The 17929-nt window shown below is 47.9% G+C and overlaps 1 long non-coding RNA gene across 1 annotated transcript; it reads right to left on the reverse strand.

The window, feature by feature from the left end:
* Nucleotides 1-9728: 9728 nt before the first annotated feature.
* On the reverse strand, nucleotides 9729-12654 carry LOC111590314 (uncharacterized). The gene is made up of 2 exons (XR_002749430.2): nucleotides 11918-12654; nucleotides 9729-9918 (listed from the first exon to the last, which is right to left on the reverse strand). It is a non-coding gene; the product is annotated as an uncharacterized lncRNA (long non-coding RNA).
* Between the last annotated feature and the right edge of the window lie 5275 nt (nucleotides 12655-17929).

A 17929-nucleotide genomic window follows, 5' to 3' on the forward strand; every position in this document is an offset into this window, starting at 1 on the left:
GGCGTGAAGACGATGCGCCCGTGTTCCGTTACTCGAACGGCCCGCGCACGCTCAACGGCCACCTCGCGAACCACTCGCCCCATCGCATTAACTCCGCGGCGGGACAGGCGGCGCCTCTGGCAGGGGAAGCGAGCGACGCTTCGCCTTCGCCATAATGACCGCGTCGAAAAAGGTACGCCACGTTGTTCAAATTCCGTATCCTTTTCCTCTTTCTCTCTCTTACAACAGGGACCGGGAAAGGGGGATACCCCGAAAAGGACCCTTCTCCGTGAAGGAACCAGGCTCCGAGCCTCCCTACTGATCAGAGGTTTGAAGGCTGGCCCCTCGGAGGGGTTCAACAGCCGCCTCAGAGCACGTGGGCTCCACACCCACTACAGGTCAGAGGTTCGAAGGCCGGCCCCTCGGAAGGGTTCAACGGCTGCCTCAGGCCACTCAGGCTCCGCGCCCACTACTGATCAGGGGTTCGTAGGCTGGCCCTCGAAGGGTTCATAGTCGCCTCAGACACAGAGCGAGGGATGACCATGGGTACGTTCGATACATAACCAAGGCTCGGGCTGCGCTCCCGAGGTACCCTAGGACATTTCCGAGACCAGCGGGAACGATCTTGTAACGGAATCTCATCAGAGGGAGGCATCGAGCCCTCAGACCCCGTCAACAGGGGACCGGGTCCGGCAGATCACCCGCAGGTACTTTTGGGCGCGCCTCTGGGCCTCTAGCCGACCCCTAGCAAGTGGGGCACGGACGTCCGCTCGGATTACGCGCCAGCAGCTCACCGGAGACACCATGTTCGGCGCCCACCGAGGGCAACATGGCGCTTTCCCCCCTCCTCCTTGCGGAAAGGCGGCGCAGGGGCGTATGTAAAAAAGTCGAGTCTGTCCCTGATCGTCCTCTCGCCCTGTGCAGAGGCTCGGGGGCTGCTCTCGCAAACCCAGCTCCAGCCAAACCGTTGACAGCGTCAACATACCAGCCCGAGAACTTGGAACCCGACCGTGCACCCGGGCTACGGCCAGCTCGCATGAGGGAACGACCAGACCAGCCAAAGCATTGCGCGAGGCATTAAGACCTCGGAGGAGTCAAACCACTCCTCCGAGGCCTCGGGGGCTACACCCGGCGGGTGCGCTCGCGCGCACCCACCGGAACAAAACGCAACCGAGAAAGGCTGGTCCCCTTGCAAAAAAGTGCGGCAAAAGCCTCCAAGCGAGTGTTAACGCTCCCTTCGAGGCTCGGGGGCTACTGTCGGGGACCATAATTAGGGGTACCCTCAAGGCTCCTAATTCTCAGCTGGTAACCCCCATCAGCACAAAGCTGCAAAGGCCTGATGGGTGCGATTAAGTCAGGGATCGGTCCATTCGAGGGACTCGATCACGCCTTGCCCGAGCCTAGCCTCGGGCAAGGGCAGCCAACCCCGGAGGATCTCCGTCTCGCCCGAGGCCCCCCTCCAGCAACGAATACATTTTCGGCTCGCCCGAGGCCCTGTCTTCACCAAGAAGCAACCCTGACCGAATCGCCGCGCCGACCGACCAAATCACAGGAGCATTTAATGCAAAGGTGGCCTGACACCTTTATCCTGACGTGCGCCCTTCAGTCGACAAAGCCGAAGTGACCGCAGTCACTTCACCGCTCCACTGACCGACCTGACAGAAGGACAGCGCCGCCTGCGCCGCACCGACTGCGGTGCCACTTGACAGAGTGAGGCTGACAGGCAGTCAGGCCTGACCTCAGGCGCCTTAGGAAGCTCCGCTCCGCCTGACCCAGGGCTCGGTTTTGGGCTCAGCCCCGGAAGACGGCGAACTCCGCTCCGCCTGACCCAGGGCTCGGACTCGGGCTAAGCCCCAGAAGACGGCGAACTCCGCTCCGCCCGACCCAGGGCTCGGACTCGGGCTAAGCCCGGGAAGACGACGAACTCCGCTCCGCCCGACCCAGGGCTCGGACTCGGGCTAAGCCCCGGAAGACGACGAACTCCGCTCCGCCCGACCCAGGGCTCGGACTCAGGCTAAGCCCCTGAAGACGACGAACTCCGCTCCGCCCGACCTAGGGCTCGGACTTAGGCTCAGCCCCAGAAGACGACGAACCCTTCTTCGCCCGACCCCAGGGCTCGGACTCGGCCCTGGCCTCAGCCGACGGTCTCTGCCTCGCCTGACCCAGGGGCTCGGACTCGACCACGGCCACGGAAGACAGACTCGACCTCAACCTCGGAGGAGCCTCCACATCGCCCAACCTAGGGCGCGGGCCGGCCACGTCAACGGGAGGCGCCATCATTACCCTGCCCCAAGCTGACTCAGGCTACGGGGAACAAGACCGGCGTCCCATCTGGCTCGCTCCGCCAGATAGGCCATGATGGCGCCCCGCACGCTCCCTGACGACGGCAGCTCTCCGCCCCCTTACGGAAGCAAGAGAACGTCAGCAAGGACTCGACAGCCCTGATAGCTGTCCCTCTGCCAGGCTCCGGCGCTCCTCTGACGACCACGACATCACACGAACCGGGCGCCAAAACCTCTCCGGCCGCCACGATGGCGTGTACTTAGGGCGCTAGCTCCCCTCCGCTAGACACGTAGCACTCTGCTACACCCCCCATTGTACACCTGGATCCTCTCCTTACGCCTATAAAAGGAAGGACTAGGGCCCTCTTAGGGAGGGTTGGCCGCGCGGGGACGAGGACGAGACAGGCGCTCGCTTGAAGCCGCTCGCTCCCTCTCCCACGTGGACGCTTGTAATCCCCTACTGCAAGCGCACCCGACCTGGGCGCGGGACGAACACGAAGGTCGCGGGATTTCCACCTCTCTCACGCCTGTCTCCGGCCACCTCACTTCCCCCCTTCGCGCTCGGCCTCGCGTCGACCCATCTGGGCTGGGGCACGCGGCGACATTCACTCGTCGGCCCAGGGACCCCCCCGGTCTCGAAACGCCGACAGCTTCGGAGTGCCGAAGGCTATAACTATGGACAATGGAACACAGTTTGATGCCGAAGCTTTCAAGGAATTCTATGATTAGATTGGCACGAAGATTCATTTTGCATCAGTCAGACATTCAGAGTCAAATGGACTTGTCGAAAGAGCAAACGGCATTATAATGACGGGAATAATGAAGTTAATCTTCAATCAGCCCAGAGGAAAGTGGCCAGATGAGTTGATTAAAGTGGTGTGGAGCCACAATACAACCATATCAAGATCAACAGGTTTTACGCCATTCAAGTTATTATTTGGTGACGAAGCTATAACCCCAGAAGAAGCTAAAGCGGGTCAATAAGAACAGCAGCTTTGGCAGAAGACGAAGCTAATTATCACGTGGCAAAAGATACTATAGAAGGGACCAGACTTCAGGTTGTGGAAAAATATCAATAAATATCAAGTCGAAACAATAAAATGGCACAATAGAAAAGTCTGGTTGAAAAATATCAAGCCAGGGCATTTGGTGCTTCGGAGAGTGGCTAATCCGGACACAGTAGGCAAACTACAGCTGAAGTGGGAAGGACCTTTTCTGGTGGTATCTTCATCAAGGCCCGGTTCTTACAGGTTGAAGGATATGGACGGCAACGACATTCCTAGATCTTGGAATGCGGATGAGCTTCGACGATATTATGTGTAATTTGATGTAATCTTTTTTCATTTTTTCCTATGGCACCCTTTTCCTTTCTAAAGGGGGAGAAAGGTTTTTAATGGGGCCATAGCTTGTAATTTTTATTTTCTTATTCAGCTCTACGGGAGCAAAATCCCCCAAAAGAATGTAAAATGTAACATCTGAGCACGCACCATCGAGTGCAAAGAAAAAAAACCCAGGGAGAAGCTCAAAAGTCGTCCTTAAGGGGATGCAGAGCACAACAAAGCTACAAAAGTCGTTCCTAAGGGAGCGCAGCGTAAGTTTTCTGCTCAAAAGTCGTTCCTAAGGGAATGTCAAGCCAAATACCGCCGAAATATAAGGCGAAGAAGTTCAAAAGACGTTCCTAAGGGGATGCAGAACTTATACCGCCGAAATAGAAGGCGAAGAAGTTCAAAAGACGTTCCTAAGGGGATGCAGAACTTACACCAAAAAATAAGCGGTGCAGCCGAAAAATAAACGGCAAAGAGATTTCAGTCATTCCCAAGGGAATGCAGAGTTTGGATACGGCTTCGTAAGCATATGTCTGGACATTCATTTGCACAATACATCACATCATTCATTGCATTCATATACATTCATTTAGACATACGTAGGATCATCATAATCATATCATACAAGTACAGACAGTTTCTTCGGCTCTAATGACAAGGCTTCGGTGAGAGGAAAAAGAAGCAGATTTATGCTTCGTTGTGTACGAAAAGAAGGGAAGGTGTTTTTCGCCTTCGGCTCAAAAAATACAAGTTTCGTCCACATCAAAGCAATTCACACATAGACGGAAAGGTAAAAAAATATTACAAGGTATGGACAAATTTACAGAGTAGTATCTGATTCTTAAATTACAATATTCTTTACAAGGATAATTCAAGAATTTCTCTAGAGTTTTTTCATAGCAAGTGTCTTCAGCTTCATCACCATCCGCCAAGCTTCGGATCATTGCTCTTCGGCTTCGTCATCCTATACATAACAAAGCGTTATAAGGTAAACTCAAGTTTCAAGGAGAAGGTAAGCATCAGGTATGACTTTATTACCGGCTTGAGGTGACTTCGAGCTTCATCACCAGCTAAGCTTCACCCACCCTTCGTCTAGATTTGTGTTATGAATCTATTTCCTATACTTCGAGCTAGGCTGGGGATATCAATTAAATCTGCTGGTGATAAGCTAAAGTTTGGTCTATTAACGATCTTCCCATGCGTGCAGCCAGTTTTCATGAAGGCAACAGATGTGCCCCGAGAAGCTAGCAGGGCAATGATCCCCTTTTTGCCCTGTCGCCTGGCAGAGCGCCCACTGCGCTGCATGGTGACTAGTCAGTCTAGCCACCTGGAGAGACTGCATCGCCGCCTGCATGAGGAGCAGGAGCGCCGACGCCAAGAGCAGGAGCAGCATGACTCTTCCCCTCGCCTCAGCAGGAGGTGGAGTCTTGGAGGCAGCCTTCCCCTGCACCACAGCAAGAGATGCCCAATGCACCACCACAGGGCATCCCAGATGCTGGAGTAGACCCTGACGATGATGAAGACGACGACGACGATGCTGGTAGCAGTTCGAGCCACAGTACGAAGCTCTTAGAGGAGCAGGAGCCGGAGGGATGGATCGCTAGACCCATCACACGCGACACCGCTCGCGGGTGTCACTTCCATGACGCTCTCGACACCTTGCTGTGTCGGGCCTTCAACCGACACACTTGATCTATTGAGTACTGTTGTGTAGTCTACCAGCATCATCGCGGGTTATACCCAGACCAGTGGGAGGCTACTTGCTTGGTGCGCCGTCCGGATGATGATCTCTAGGGTGCAGAGGCCTTCTCAGAGAACTATTCTATCACTGAGAGGGATACTGTCGAGGCAGCCATGCAAGATGTTGCACGACGTGCGCTTTCGTAGTACTGCTCGTTGTTTAGCGGAGTAGCTGACAGCCTCGACCTAAAGTACTACCCTTGCTGTTCGACCGGTAGTGCTGGAGGTGTGATTGTCTCACCTGTTGGTGAGGGCAATACCAGGCTGAACAGCATGGTCAACCTGGTCACCGTGCTCAACACCGAGCTGGACCACGCCCTTGATGAGTTGGGCAAGGTTTGGGCGAAGGTTGCGCAATTGCGTGCTGAGCGCGCAACGTGCCATTATCAAGATGGTGGTTCCCCCGCTCCTGTCGGGATTCAACACCCTTACTGCTCGCCGCCCTGTGGTCGCTTTGATTACGGCACCCCTAACTGCAGGACCCAGATAGATTTGGAGCCATAGATTAATAGAGTCGGAGTCTGTAATAATGCTTAATTCAGTGTCTTAGTCCTAGTCAGTCTTAGTTAGAGTTAGTTTGCTTATCATATGTTTTGATGCTTGTCATGATGAACTTGTAATGAAGTTGGATCTTTGTAATGATTGTCACCAAGGTGTGGGCATCCCCTACAACTTGATGCAGTTATTAATAAAGTCAGTTGTTTAGCTAGGCAACCTATTTATTTCCACTTTCCTAATTATCTGAGAAACTGTGTTGGCTGTGTTGAGAGCCAGTGAAGATGATCATTGTTCAATGCTATGAAGATTTCCATATATCTTTTCTTATGCTGAAAGACTGTGGAGTCAGATCTGATATGTGTGTGCTTTCTATAGATGTCTGAAAACAGGCGCAGAGGTGGAAGGCGTTCTCAGCATGAGCAGTAGGCACCCCAGGAGGAGGCAGCTCAGCAGCATTTGCCTCCGCCACCACCGATGACTATTGAGCAGATGTTCCTGATGCAAACCCATGCAGTCCAAGCAATTGGTCAAATCGTAGCAGCAATGTAGCAGGTGCAGCAGCAGCAACCCCCACCTCAACCTCAAGTGCAAGTTCAGATGCCATAGGTGCCCAGAGATAAGCGGGCAGAATTCATGAGGGGCCATCCCCCTGTCTTTGCCCATTCTACTGACCCCATGGACGCCGAGGATTGGCTGCGTACCGTGGAGCGTGAGTTGCACACTACTCAGTGCAACGATCGTGAGAAGGTGTTGTATGGTCCCCGTCACCTATGGGGAGCAGCACAGTCCTGGTGGTAGTCTTACCTCGCCACCCATACCGACCCTGAAGCCATCACTTGGGAGAAGTTCAGGGACAACTTCCATCGTTACCATGTGCCTTAAGGGCTGATGATAGTAAGGAAGGAGGAATTTTTAGCATTGAAGCAAGGTCTGTTGTCTGTCAATGAGTACAGGGACAAGTTTTTGCAGTTATCATGTTATGCGCCAGAGGATGTCAATATGGATGCTAAGAGGTAGTACCGCTTTCTGAGAGGTTTGGTTGATCCCCTTCACTATCAGATGATGAACCACACTTTCCCTACCTTCTAGCATTTGATCGATAGAGTCATAATGACTGAAAGGAAGCGACAGGAGATGGAGGATAGGAAACGCAAGATTGGTGGATCTCAGGCCGGGAGTAGCAGCCTTCCCCGCTACTCAGGCAACCCACCTCAGTAGTTCAAGCAAGGTCACCAGCACCAGCATCAGCGTCAGCACCAGTAGTAGCAGTATCAGAGGCAGTTTCCTCAACAATAGCAGTAGTACCGTCAGAACAACCCACAAGGAGGAAATCCGCACCAGTGCTAGAACAACCAGGCACCTCGCCTTCCTGCCCCAGCAACCAACCAGAACAACCAAGCAGCTCCAGTGCAAGGAGGAGGTCGCGCATGTTTCCACTGTGGGGAGTAAGGCCACTGGGCAAATCATTGCCCAAGGAATGCAGCTCAGCTGCAGCAAGCTCCCAATGTCCCTGCCAAGCAGAATGCACCACAACAAGGAGGCAACAACCGTGGGCAGCCTCGTGCCCAGTATGGAAAGGTGAACCACCTAGAGGCCGACACAATCTAGGAGACCCTAGGAGTGGCACTAGGTACGTTCTTAGTCGAGTACCATTCTGCAAATGTGTTATTTGATACTAGAGCAACACATTCTTTTGTGACTGCATCATGGGTAGAATCACACAATATACCAGTGGGACCCACATATCCACCTTTGAGGGTTAGTTCAATTGGTGGGAGAACCCAAATAGATAGATTTTGCCCCAGTGCAAGAGTTCAAATAAGGGGGATAGAGTTCCCAGCTGACCTAATAGTAATGGGTAACCGGGATGCGACTATAGATGTCATCCTAGGGATGAATTGGCTAACCAAATATCAAGCAAGTCCTAGTTGTAACAAGAGGACGGTGAAGTTAGTGTCCTTCTCAGGAGAGGAAGTGTTAGTGGAGTTGGTCTTGTCTGGATCAAGGAAAAGAAGCTGTCATCGGATCACCGTCCATATTGAGGAAATCGAGCCATCAGAAGCTATCAATGTAGTATCAGAATTCCTAGATGTGTTTCCCGAGGAGTTACCAGGCATGCCACCTGAAAGGAAAATTGAATTTGTCATAGAGCTTATACCTGGCACCGCTCCTATTTCTAAGAGAGCCTACCGAGTGTCCGGACCAGAATTGGTGGAACTCAAGAAACAAATTGATGAGTTGTTAAAGAAAGGCTACATCAGACCAAGTACCTCACCTTGGGTCGCCCTAGTGTTATTTGTGGAGAAGAAGGATGGTACAAAGAGGATGTGCATTGATTATAGTTCCTTGAATGAAGTCACAGTCAAGAACAAGTACCCCCTGCCCAGAATTGAAGATCTGTTCGATCGGTTGAGAGGAGCCAGTGTGTTCTCGAAGATAGATCTGAGCTTAGGTTACCATCAGCTCAGAATTCGGCCTTCGGACATACTGAAGACCGCATTTATCACTGTGTATGGACTACATGAGTTCACGGTCATGTCATTCGGTTTGATGAATGCGCCAGCTTATTTCATGTGCTTGATGAACAGTGTGTTCATGGACTATCTTGACAAGTTTGTAGTGGTGTTCATTGATGATATCCTTATATATTCCCAAAATGAGCAAGAGCATGAAGAGCACTTGAGGAAAGTATTGCAGAGGCTACAAGTTTGTCAGCTGTATGCCAAGCTCAGCAAGTGCGAGTTTTGGATCAGTGAAGTCTTGTCCTTGGGTCATATTACAAACCGAGACGGATTGGTTGTGGATCCGAAGAAGGTAGCAGCTATTCTGGACTGGAAAGCACCGAAAGATGTCCGAGGAATCAAGAGTTTCATTGGAATGGTCGGCTACTATCGGCGTTTCATTGAAGGTTTCTCCAAGATTGCCAAGCCGATGACAGCCTTACTAGCAAAGAAGGTTGAGTTCAAGTGGACCCCAGCATGCCAAGAGTCCTTTGATACACTTAAGAGGAAGTTGACAACATCACCAGTATTGATTCTACCAGATGTTCCCAAGCCATTCTCAGTATATTGTGATGCTTCGTATACTGGACTGGGATGCGTGTTAATGCAGGAAGGGAGAGTAGTGGCGTACTTGTCCCGACTCATGAGAAGAATTACCCCACTCATGATCTGGAGTTAATTGCGTTTGTACGACTAGCAAAACCTAACGAGTAGATATGCACCAAGGGAGTCTTTATAAAGGCTACGTAGCGAGACCCTGCCAGGTCACCTCGGTAGTGATCAATGGGGAGTCATGATCTCTAGGCAGAATGGGAATCACGACTCGTGGGTAAAGTGTGCAACCCCTGCAGAGTGTTAGAAACTGGTATATCAGTCGAGCTCACGGTTAAGAGCGGCCTTGGGATCCTCTTTGATTAGAAGAACTTTGGATACTTTTATGATGATGGTTATAATTATGATCTCGGTATTTCCTCTTGGAGGGAGTACATTTAGGTAATAACTGAGTTTATTACTGAAATTTAGCTCTACTACTAGTAATAAATACTTGACCAACTAAAAGCAACTGCTTAACCTTAACTCCACATACAACTAGTCCACTTTAGCAAAACGGGATATTTGCTGAGTACGTTGATGTGTACTCACCCTTGCTTTAAAAACCAACCCACCCTAGGTTGTCCCTGTGATAGCCCTCCCAAGTTATCAGGTCCACATGCACCAATCCTTGCCTTACTGACCTCAGATGGCTATGCACGTGTACCGGGTAACTTAACAAGGCTATCGAGTTCGCCAACTGGAACTCATCATCCCAAGGATCTCCCACATAATAGGTATATTACAGTAATCACATTTGATACACACACATTGGAGATAGAGCGGAAGACTTTTACAAAGTACAGTTTACATTCCAGAACTCAAGTTTTACATGGTAGAATGAGATGTATTTATTACAAGTCTTGATAGTACTCAAAGTGCATAACTTATTACAATAATTGGAAGGGTGAAGCCTTTCCATAAGAGATATATAAAAACCTTCTAAGCTTCAAGTCCTCCACATGAAGTAACTTACCCAAAGATAAGGGAATAAAACTTCTCCTACAAAAACAACAAGGGATAAAACCCTGAGTACGCAATTACTCAGCAAGACTTACCCGACTAAAGAAAAGACTCTCAAGGGTATGCTAGCTTTTGGGAATCAAGGTAAAGCTCATCAAAGTTCAAGGACTCATTTTGCAGAAAAGCTTACTAGAAGTGGGTCCTTAAGCCAAGTTTTATTTCACAAGTTAGTTTATTACCTGAATCTTCTAGCCTGAATCTAGTAGTTTCCTAATCTAGATCATTTACTTGACATGCACTAGGTTGCTTTTAAAATCCAAATTTTGTTTCGCTTGTTATCTACGATGAAGGGCAGCGATCCAGTCTTCATATCCGAGAAGTAACGGCGATCCGAATCGATTAATACCCAGCTGGGGATCTCCAACCACACGACATATGTAGCACTTAACCCTTGCATATGTCAACCATTCCCACAGATCCTCCACTACATGAACTGGTACGCGCTATCCGGGAGCACATTACCCTACCATTCAGCTTCTTGCCAGGAGGGTAACTGCTACTCCCACCATCTCCCACGCCCAGTGCACGGTTGTCTTTTCACGTAGGGAATAGCTGGGTTCAGGCTTGCCCATGATGAGGTATGTGGCCAGTTAAAAGGTCCTAGATCATCAGGCCAACAATCGGTACGGTCCTTAATCGACATAGACGGGCGACCTTTCCTGCTCAACGTATGGTCCCATTTTAAACTATTTCAAAACTTTGGCGCCTGACAGAGGGCCCATGCCTGGATAATGAATTTATCAACGTCTTGATTCCTTCATTATCCCAAGCCTATTTTCTTGTTTGTAAAAAACATGAGTCATAGATCAAAAACGTTTTTCTTAGTCTATCAGCATGACTAAGCATCTCTAGCTTTTATAAAACATGTGACAAGGTATGGTAATCAATCTTTCAAGGATGGTAATGCATCAAGTGTTTAATCAATCAACTCCTATTACCTAATGCAACATATAAGTGATAAAATTTTGTAAACACAAGGGTGGTGGCAAATGCACCGGGGCTTGCCTTATTGCAGGAGAAGATCCTAAAATTATTCTACTCTGGTAAGTAGTTAGATAAACCTCCACCACTGAATCAACAGGCACTTAAGTGAACTTCTTCAAACATCACTTCTTCTAGGTGTTCTACATGAAATGATATGAATATGAATGCTTGCTTATGTCAAAGAGAATGCAACTCGTAAAAGAGACAACACAGATTACTACTAGAATAAATCTATAATCCAGCATCTTAAGCTACAATTACCAGGGAGCTACTTAACCCTAGACCTCACCTATCACTCCAAAACTTGTTAAGCCACCTCATCACTTCATTAAGACACTAGGTGCCCAAGTACTCAAGGTTGAAATCCTTTTTCTATTTTGAACAACAATTAGGTTGTTAAGCAAACCATGTCCAAACAGCTTCAAACTTTACCTAGGAGTTAATTGTTCAAGATAAACTTACACAAAATTTCCCACAATTTTTATTGTTGTATTTTCATTGAGTGATTTATTTCACTAATGGCAAAAGTATTTATAATTAAGTGGATATTTGACAACCAAATGAATATGCCCTAAAATGAACCAAACCTTACAGCGAGTGAATCTAAGCTTACATAATACCGAAGTCGAGTGGAGGTTCGCCAAAATGGTGACGAATCAAATCCGGGCAATATACAGAAAACCCGGCGAGCGACGTTCTGCACTCCACTATTCTATATGATCTAGTTCCTTCATTTTCAACTAGTTGCAGCGCTGCGATTCACACGTATAGCCACAGGATTGTGCTGATGGTGCAAGCCGCTAGTCGACTTCCAAGTTCCGACCAGAGACGCAATACACCGGCGTGACTCCAAATACGAAGTCCACAACAACAATTATACTCGATCTAGAATATACACAACCATTTCGTCCTCTAGAGATCACAACCACTGAACGACATTGGCCACCAATAAAAGTTGCTGCACTCACTGAAGATCGAAGCTGGGAGGCCTCACCTTCGAACGAATGAAGGGCACGATGGTGACATGGCTGGAGGTCGAACACAGCCAGCAAAGTTGACAACCAACGAAGTACGGGTGACGGCAAAGTCCCGAGGTGACGAACAGGGGCAAGTGTCTGAGCGTGCGATGGAGGGCGCACGACCAGAGCGTTGTGTCGGTGTGCACCAGGAAGCTGATGCCGAGTGCACAGTGAAAAAGGGGACGGTGGCCTTCACCGAGGTGGGTGGAGCTCAGTGCCTGCAGAATGGTGACGCGACGAGGCTGTAGGGCGAGCGGTTTCGTGCTGAGCGTAGAGGTAGACGATGGCTGGGCTGCGGCGAACACGGTTTGAAGGCGAGGTAAGTCCCACGGTGGCGAGGTTGAGCGTATGCCCGGCGAACACCGGCGAAGAGAGGCGCGGTGATGGTGAGAGCGCTGAGCATGGAGTCGAGCGATGGAGAAAAAGTGTCAGCGTAGCGGGAGACACGACTGGCACTGTCGACGAGAAGACCGGTGAGTAGGACCTTAAGCACAGCGCAAACAGTGGCGCGTCGGACAGTAGATCCGGCCAGCCAACATAGAGGCAAGCAGCTGAGCGACGGTGGTGGAGACATAGGCATCTTGATCACCAGTATAAGCATGGCACGGACTAGCAGAAGTAACGGCTGAGGATTATTTAGGAGATGTCCAGCGACTTCTGGGGAGATATGGAAGACAGAAAATATCACGAGATGGAGGAGTGTCCAGTAATTTCCAGGGCTGAACAAAGAGGCTACGTGGAGGGGATAAGGAGGGATTTGGTGTACACGAGAAGGCTTCCAGCCGAGCACTAATTGGATAAGAAACAGATGACGTGGTTTGGAGATAAGGATGGCTGGGATAATGACGGAGAGTGAGCAGTGGGAGAGAAGCTTCAGGAGTTTGAGCGTGTGAGAGAGATGACGTGCAGTGCTCAGGATAAGGAACGCTTATCGCATCAGCTAAGCGGCAACGAGTAGAAATTGGATTGATTGCTGAGGATTGCTCTTCATTTTGCTATAAGGTTCAGCTGTAGAGGGGTAAGGAGCAGCAAGATGGAGGGGATGAAAATAAAGTGCATGAACTGAATTTCAGTTCAGAAAGCTGAATTCAGTGAACTGTTGTTGATCTTCTCTCCCAACTAATCTTTCAAAATTATTTTCAAATTTGAATAACCACCTTTAAATTCCCAAAAGAAAAAGTTGTGAAATTTTCAAAGTTCAAAGTCTACTACGTGATGAATTAGAGAGCCCCAACACCAAATTCCCCAACCTTAAACAAATTTCAGTTACCATATGTCTGACAGCGCGGTTTGGAGCACGATTTCCTTCCGGTTTTAAGCGATGATAGGAATATAATGTTTACTAGGAATTGTTCCCCTACAATAGATCTCCAAGTTTGCCATAATACCCACAGATCAAAGGCGCAAGGATTAGAAGCTAAACAGCGCTAAAGCCGAGAGGAACTCACTGCCTTTCTGAAATTCAGCAAACTGAATTGAGTCCGATTGCACCGTGCCTCTCTGCTAACCCCCTTAAATCTCATGATTCCAAATAATAACAGGCCGACCTCAGTTAATAAAACCTGTTCATAAAACATAACTCTACAAACTTGCTACAGAAATCCTAGGTCAAAAATTCATGGATCAAAAGTTATAGTGCTCCAAAGTGGGGTGAAAACTCTAAAATTCAGCTGCATCTAACTGAATCAAAAACTGAACACACATGCCTGGCAGAGAATGTTTGGGCACAATTTACTTCATTTTTGTGCAGCACCAACCAAAACTTTCTTAAAGCGATTTTCTCACCATTATATGGTCTTCAACTTTGATGTAGATACATACCCCTGAACTCCATGGATCAGGCACAAAGAAGCTCCAAAGTTGCACCAAAAAAAACTAAAATTCAGATTTAGTTAGCTGCACTAAGTCTGAAATCAAAATCTGTGAGCTCCACCTTGGACCACCTTTTCTCCAAGTTCCAAGTAGTTTTAGGGGCCTAACCTTTAACCAAAGTTATACACCAACATGTGGTATTTCACTTTGGTATATAACTTTAACCCATAGCTGTATGTATCAGCCACTAACAGGCCTCCAAAGTTGCTTCAGAATATAAAATCTACAGTTTCAGAGATTACTAAGTCTGAAACTCCACAAGTATTACAACCCTATTTTGGACCAGTTTTACACCCAGTTGCACATGGTTTTAGGAGCAAGTTGTCCAAGCAAATTTGTATCCCTAGTGTAGCTCTACAACCTTGTTATAATGTCCACCTTCAAACTGTTTATAGATCAAAAGTTATGAGGACCCAAAAACAGCTAGTTGATATTATTTTCAGCAAACTTCAAATCTATTCAAAACTGAATTAAGCATTTTACTCCAGCTTTTCCTCTAAAACTTGGAGTTCTCCATACATGAAAGTTGTTAAACTCTCCAACACCTACAACTTTGATATATGGACCCCTAGCAAATTCTCTCTAGATTTAAAATTCCACTTTAGGGCAACTTTAGTGTTTCATTTGAGATTGTTTTTCTGCAGTCAAGCCTCTCATCTTTTGTCCATCATTTAAAGGTAAAGTTGGCCTTTAACTCAAGGCCCAACTTTGATACATAGTTCCCATGGCCAAAGCATCTTTAGCTTAGGAGCGGTTTACTTGCACTTGATCTCTCATTAACTCTCAAACTTCTCTAGCTCTCAACAAGACAACACACTATCCTTGTTTCGAAATTTTTAGACCTAGTAGATGTATTCTAGGTGTATCAAGCAAGATTATGATGATGCATATGATGTCATGCCAATGTTTTAGTTTTCGTAACACCAGGGGTGTTACAGTCCCCACTATATTCAGTGCTCGGGAGGAGATGTTGGCAACATGGAGGACTTTGAGGAGTTCCAAGATTACGACGAGTTCTAGTTATCTTAGTGGCAAACCCCTAGCCAGCTGCCTGTGAAGACCTTATCTACTATGTTTCGTATTCCGTACTTTGATAATGTTAAAGACTATGTTTATAGACTCTGTGGATGTCTTGGACATCTTGATGTAATAAAGTACCTTTCCGCTATTTACTTTGAGCAATGTGTGATGATGTCCAATTATGTAATCGATGTGTACATGAGTTTCTGATTCTGGCACGTACATGGTTCGCATTCGGTTTGCCTTCTAAAACCGGGTGTGACAGCGAGGTGCTTCGGCCTAGGCACCGGACAGTGTCCAGTGCGCCACAGGCTGCACTATTCTGTTTTTGCTCCAGACTTTGTAGAATCCCCAAATCACTTTCTTTGTTTGTTTATGTTGAATTTTATGCACCTGAGAAAAACATTCACTAGACAAACTAGTTAGTCCATATGGTTTATGATGGACGTCAAATACCAAAATCAATTATAGGAAATGTTGATGCCATTTCCCTTTCACAAAGAAGAAGGTTAAAATTCCTGCTCAGAAAGATACAACTACGAAGAGAACTTCGGCTCCAAAAAATACTGCGGTTACTCAAAGCAGGAAAAGGTAGCACTACTACCACTTCGTCATTTGGTTGCACATGGATTCTCGACGTAATGACTCGACCACTGCCATTTCTCCTTTAAGTTCCTTGGGACCAACATTGACTTGGTTTACGCCATCCTCAAATGATTTCGACGAAGGTGGCAAATCTTTGAAGTGCAAGGAAATTGTTGGGGACCTTCGGCATCCGAAGGTCCTCAAAAACAGGATTTAACAGCATTTCTGGAGTATAATGTGTGAACAGGTATCTTCGGATTCAAGTCAGCATCACAGTAGACCAGAGTAATACGAAGGTTGATACAGAGCCGAAGGTGTGAGCAGGAAAGCTTCGGCGCGGTAGCAAGAAGTGAAACCGACTTAAAGATGAAAAGGCTATTTAAACCTCGACAGATTACTATAGAATTATTATCAAGTGTAAAGGGCATGAATGTAATTTTGTATGGGTTGTGTCCCGTGCCTATAAATAGGAGAACAGTACCCCCGTACTGTTCGGGGGCTGACTTGGCATTCGCCTTTTTGCGTCACGCTTGTACTATCATCTCCTTCCAGTTGGAGGTACATTTGTAACTCAAAGATATTTATGTCTATGTCTGATAGTAATATATAATTATTTATGTTATCTTTTATATTCTCTACATTTTATCCTTCGTCACTGTATAATAAACTTATGAAGGCACGTTCTTCATTACCTTCGTCCGAAAATCATTATATCCTAAGGGAAATAATGCTTCGAAGGACGAAGGACTTTAGCGATTAACATTTTTTATGTTGCCTTGTTCTTAACTCCTAGCATTTGAGAACAAGTCCCCAACATTGGCGCCCACCTCCGGTGAACTCACTTCCACTCTGAGTTTTTTGAACACCTTCGGCGATCATAAACCTTCGTTATGGCGCCGAAGAAGGCTTCAGCGACTGGGGCTGCAGCTCTGCAACCACTGGACCACAATCAGGAGACAGTCTCCCTGCGGGAGGCCCGAAGCCAGAAAAGGAAGGCTGTCAGCCCGACACCACCAGAGGACGAGATAGATCAAGAAATCAGAGATATGGAGATGCTTCATCAACAAGTACAGAGGAAGAAAGAAAAGATGGCCAGGCTAGCTGAACTGCAGAGGCAGATAGACGAAGCCTCTGAAGAAGTCCGTCATCTTGCCCAGGATGAGCAGCACCGAAGACCTCAACACCAAGATCTTCATCAGGAGGGTTTTCCCAACGAAGATGACTGGTATGACAATTTCCATCATGGGAATTTTGTTTTTGATGATGCTTCTCCTCTGTCCGCTGAGCTGCAGGCTACACCTTGGCCTCCGTCCTACAAGCCGCCCCAGCTTCCCGTATTCGATGGCCACTCAGACCCGAAGCAGTTTTTGATGAGCTACGAAGCAACAGTATCTTCGTATGGTGGCAATGCTTCAGTCATGGCCAAATCTTTCGTTATGGCTGTCAGAAGTGTTGCTCAAACCTGGTATTCCTCCCTTCGACCAGGAACGATCACTTCATGGCAGAAGCTGAAGGACTTGTTGTTAACTAGCTTCCAAGGATTTCAGACGAAGCCGGTCACTGCTCAGGCCCTGTTCCAGTGCACCCAGGATCACGAAGAATACCTTCAGGCGTATGTCCGAAGGTTCTTGCGTTTGAGGGCACAGGCACCAACGGTGCCCAATGAAATTGTCATTGAGGCCATGATCAAGGGGCTTCGGCCAGGACCGTCAGCTCAGTACTTCGCTAGAAAGCCTCCTCAAACTTTGGAGAAGCTGCTCCAGAAGATGGACGAGTACATTCGGGCCGATAATGATTTTCGCCAAAGAAGGGAGGAAGCTTTCAGGTTTTCTGAAATGACCAGAGGCTTCGGAGGGAGGTTCTACCCGAGGCACGTGAGATCAATTCATAACTCTATACAAAATGATGATAGAGGAAGCCAACAGCAAAGGCCACAATGTTCCTCACAGGCTTCGGGGCAACAGCAAAGCTCCTTCCGACCACCAGCTACAAGAGGCAGAGGCGCCAGGGGCTTTGGAGGAAGATTTGGCGATCAACCGAGAAGAATCTTTTGCTTATTCTGTGGTGAGAACAAAGGCCATACTACCAGGATGTGCCATGTTACTATTCAGAAGCAAAAGGAAATAGCTGAAGCAGCAGCACAACAAGCTCAGCCGAAGCAGGTCATGCATACAGCTTCGTATCATTCGCCCTACATCCCAGAATATGTGGGCAATCATCCTGCAGTTTCTGTTGCTTCGGCGAGTCAGCCTCAAGCTTCCTGGCAACAGCCTCCGCCTCCACCTCCGTTGCAACAAGGCCAGCAGCCAGAAGGGAGCCAGTATGCTCCACACCAGAGGGACTTCAGAGAGCAGTCCGAAGCTCGTACAGTCAATAGCACTGTGCCAGAGTCAAAGCACATCTATTGACAAATATCCTACCTTAATAGCAATCTTTTTCATTCAGTTTTATTTTTTGTAATAAAGGACATTGTTTAGGTTTCATGTAATTAGTTTCGTTGATTCCTACGA

This window comes from Zea mays, chromosome 10 (genome assembly GCF_902167145.1).
Source record: "Zea mays cultivar B73 chromosome 10, Zm-B73-REFERENCE-NAM-5.0, whole genome shotgun sequence".
In the NCBI taxonomy this organism is placed as follows: Eukaryota; Viridiplantae; Streptophyta; class Magnoliopsida; order Poales; family Poaceae; genus Zea; species Zea mays.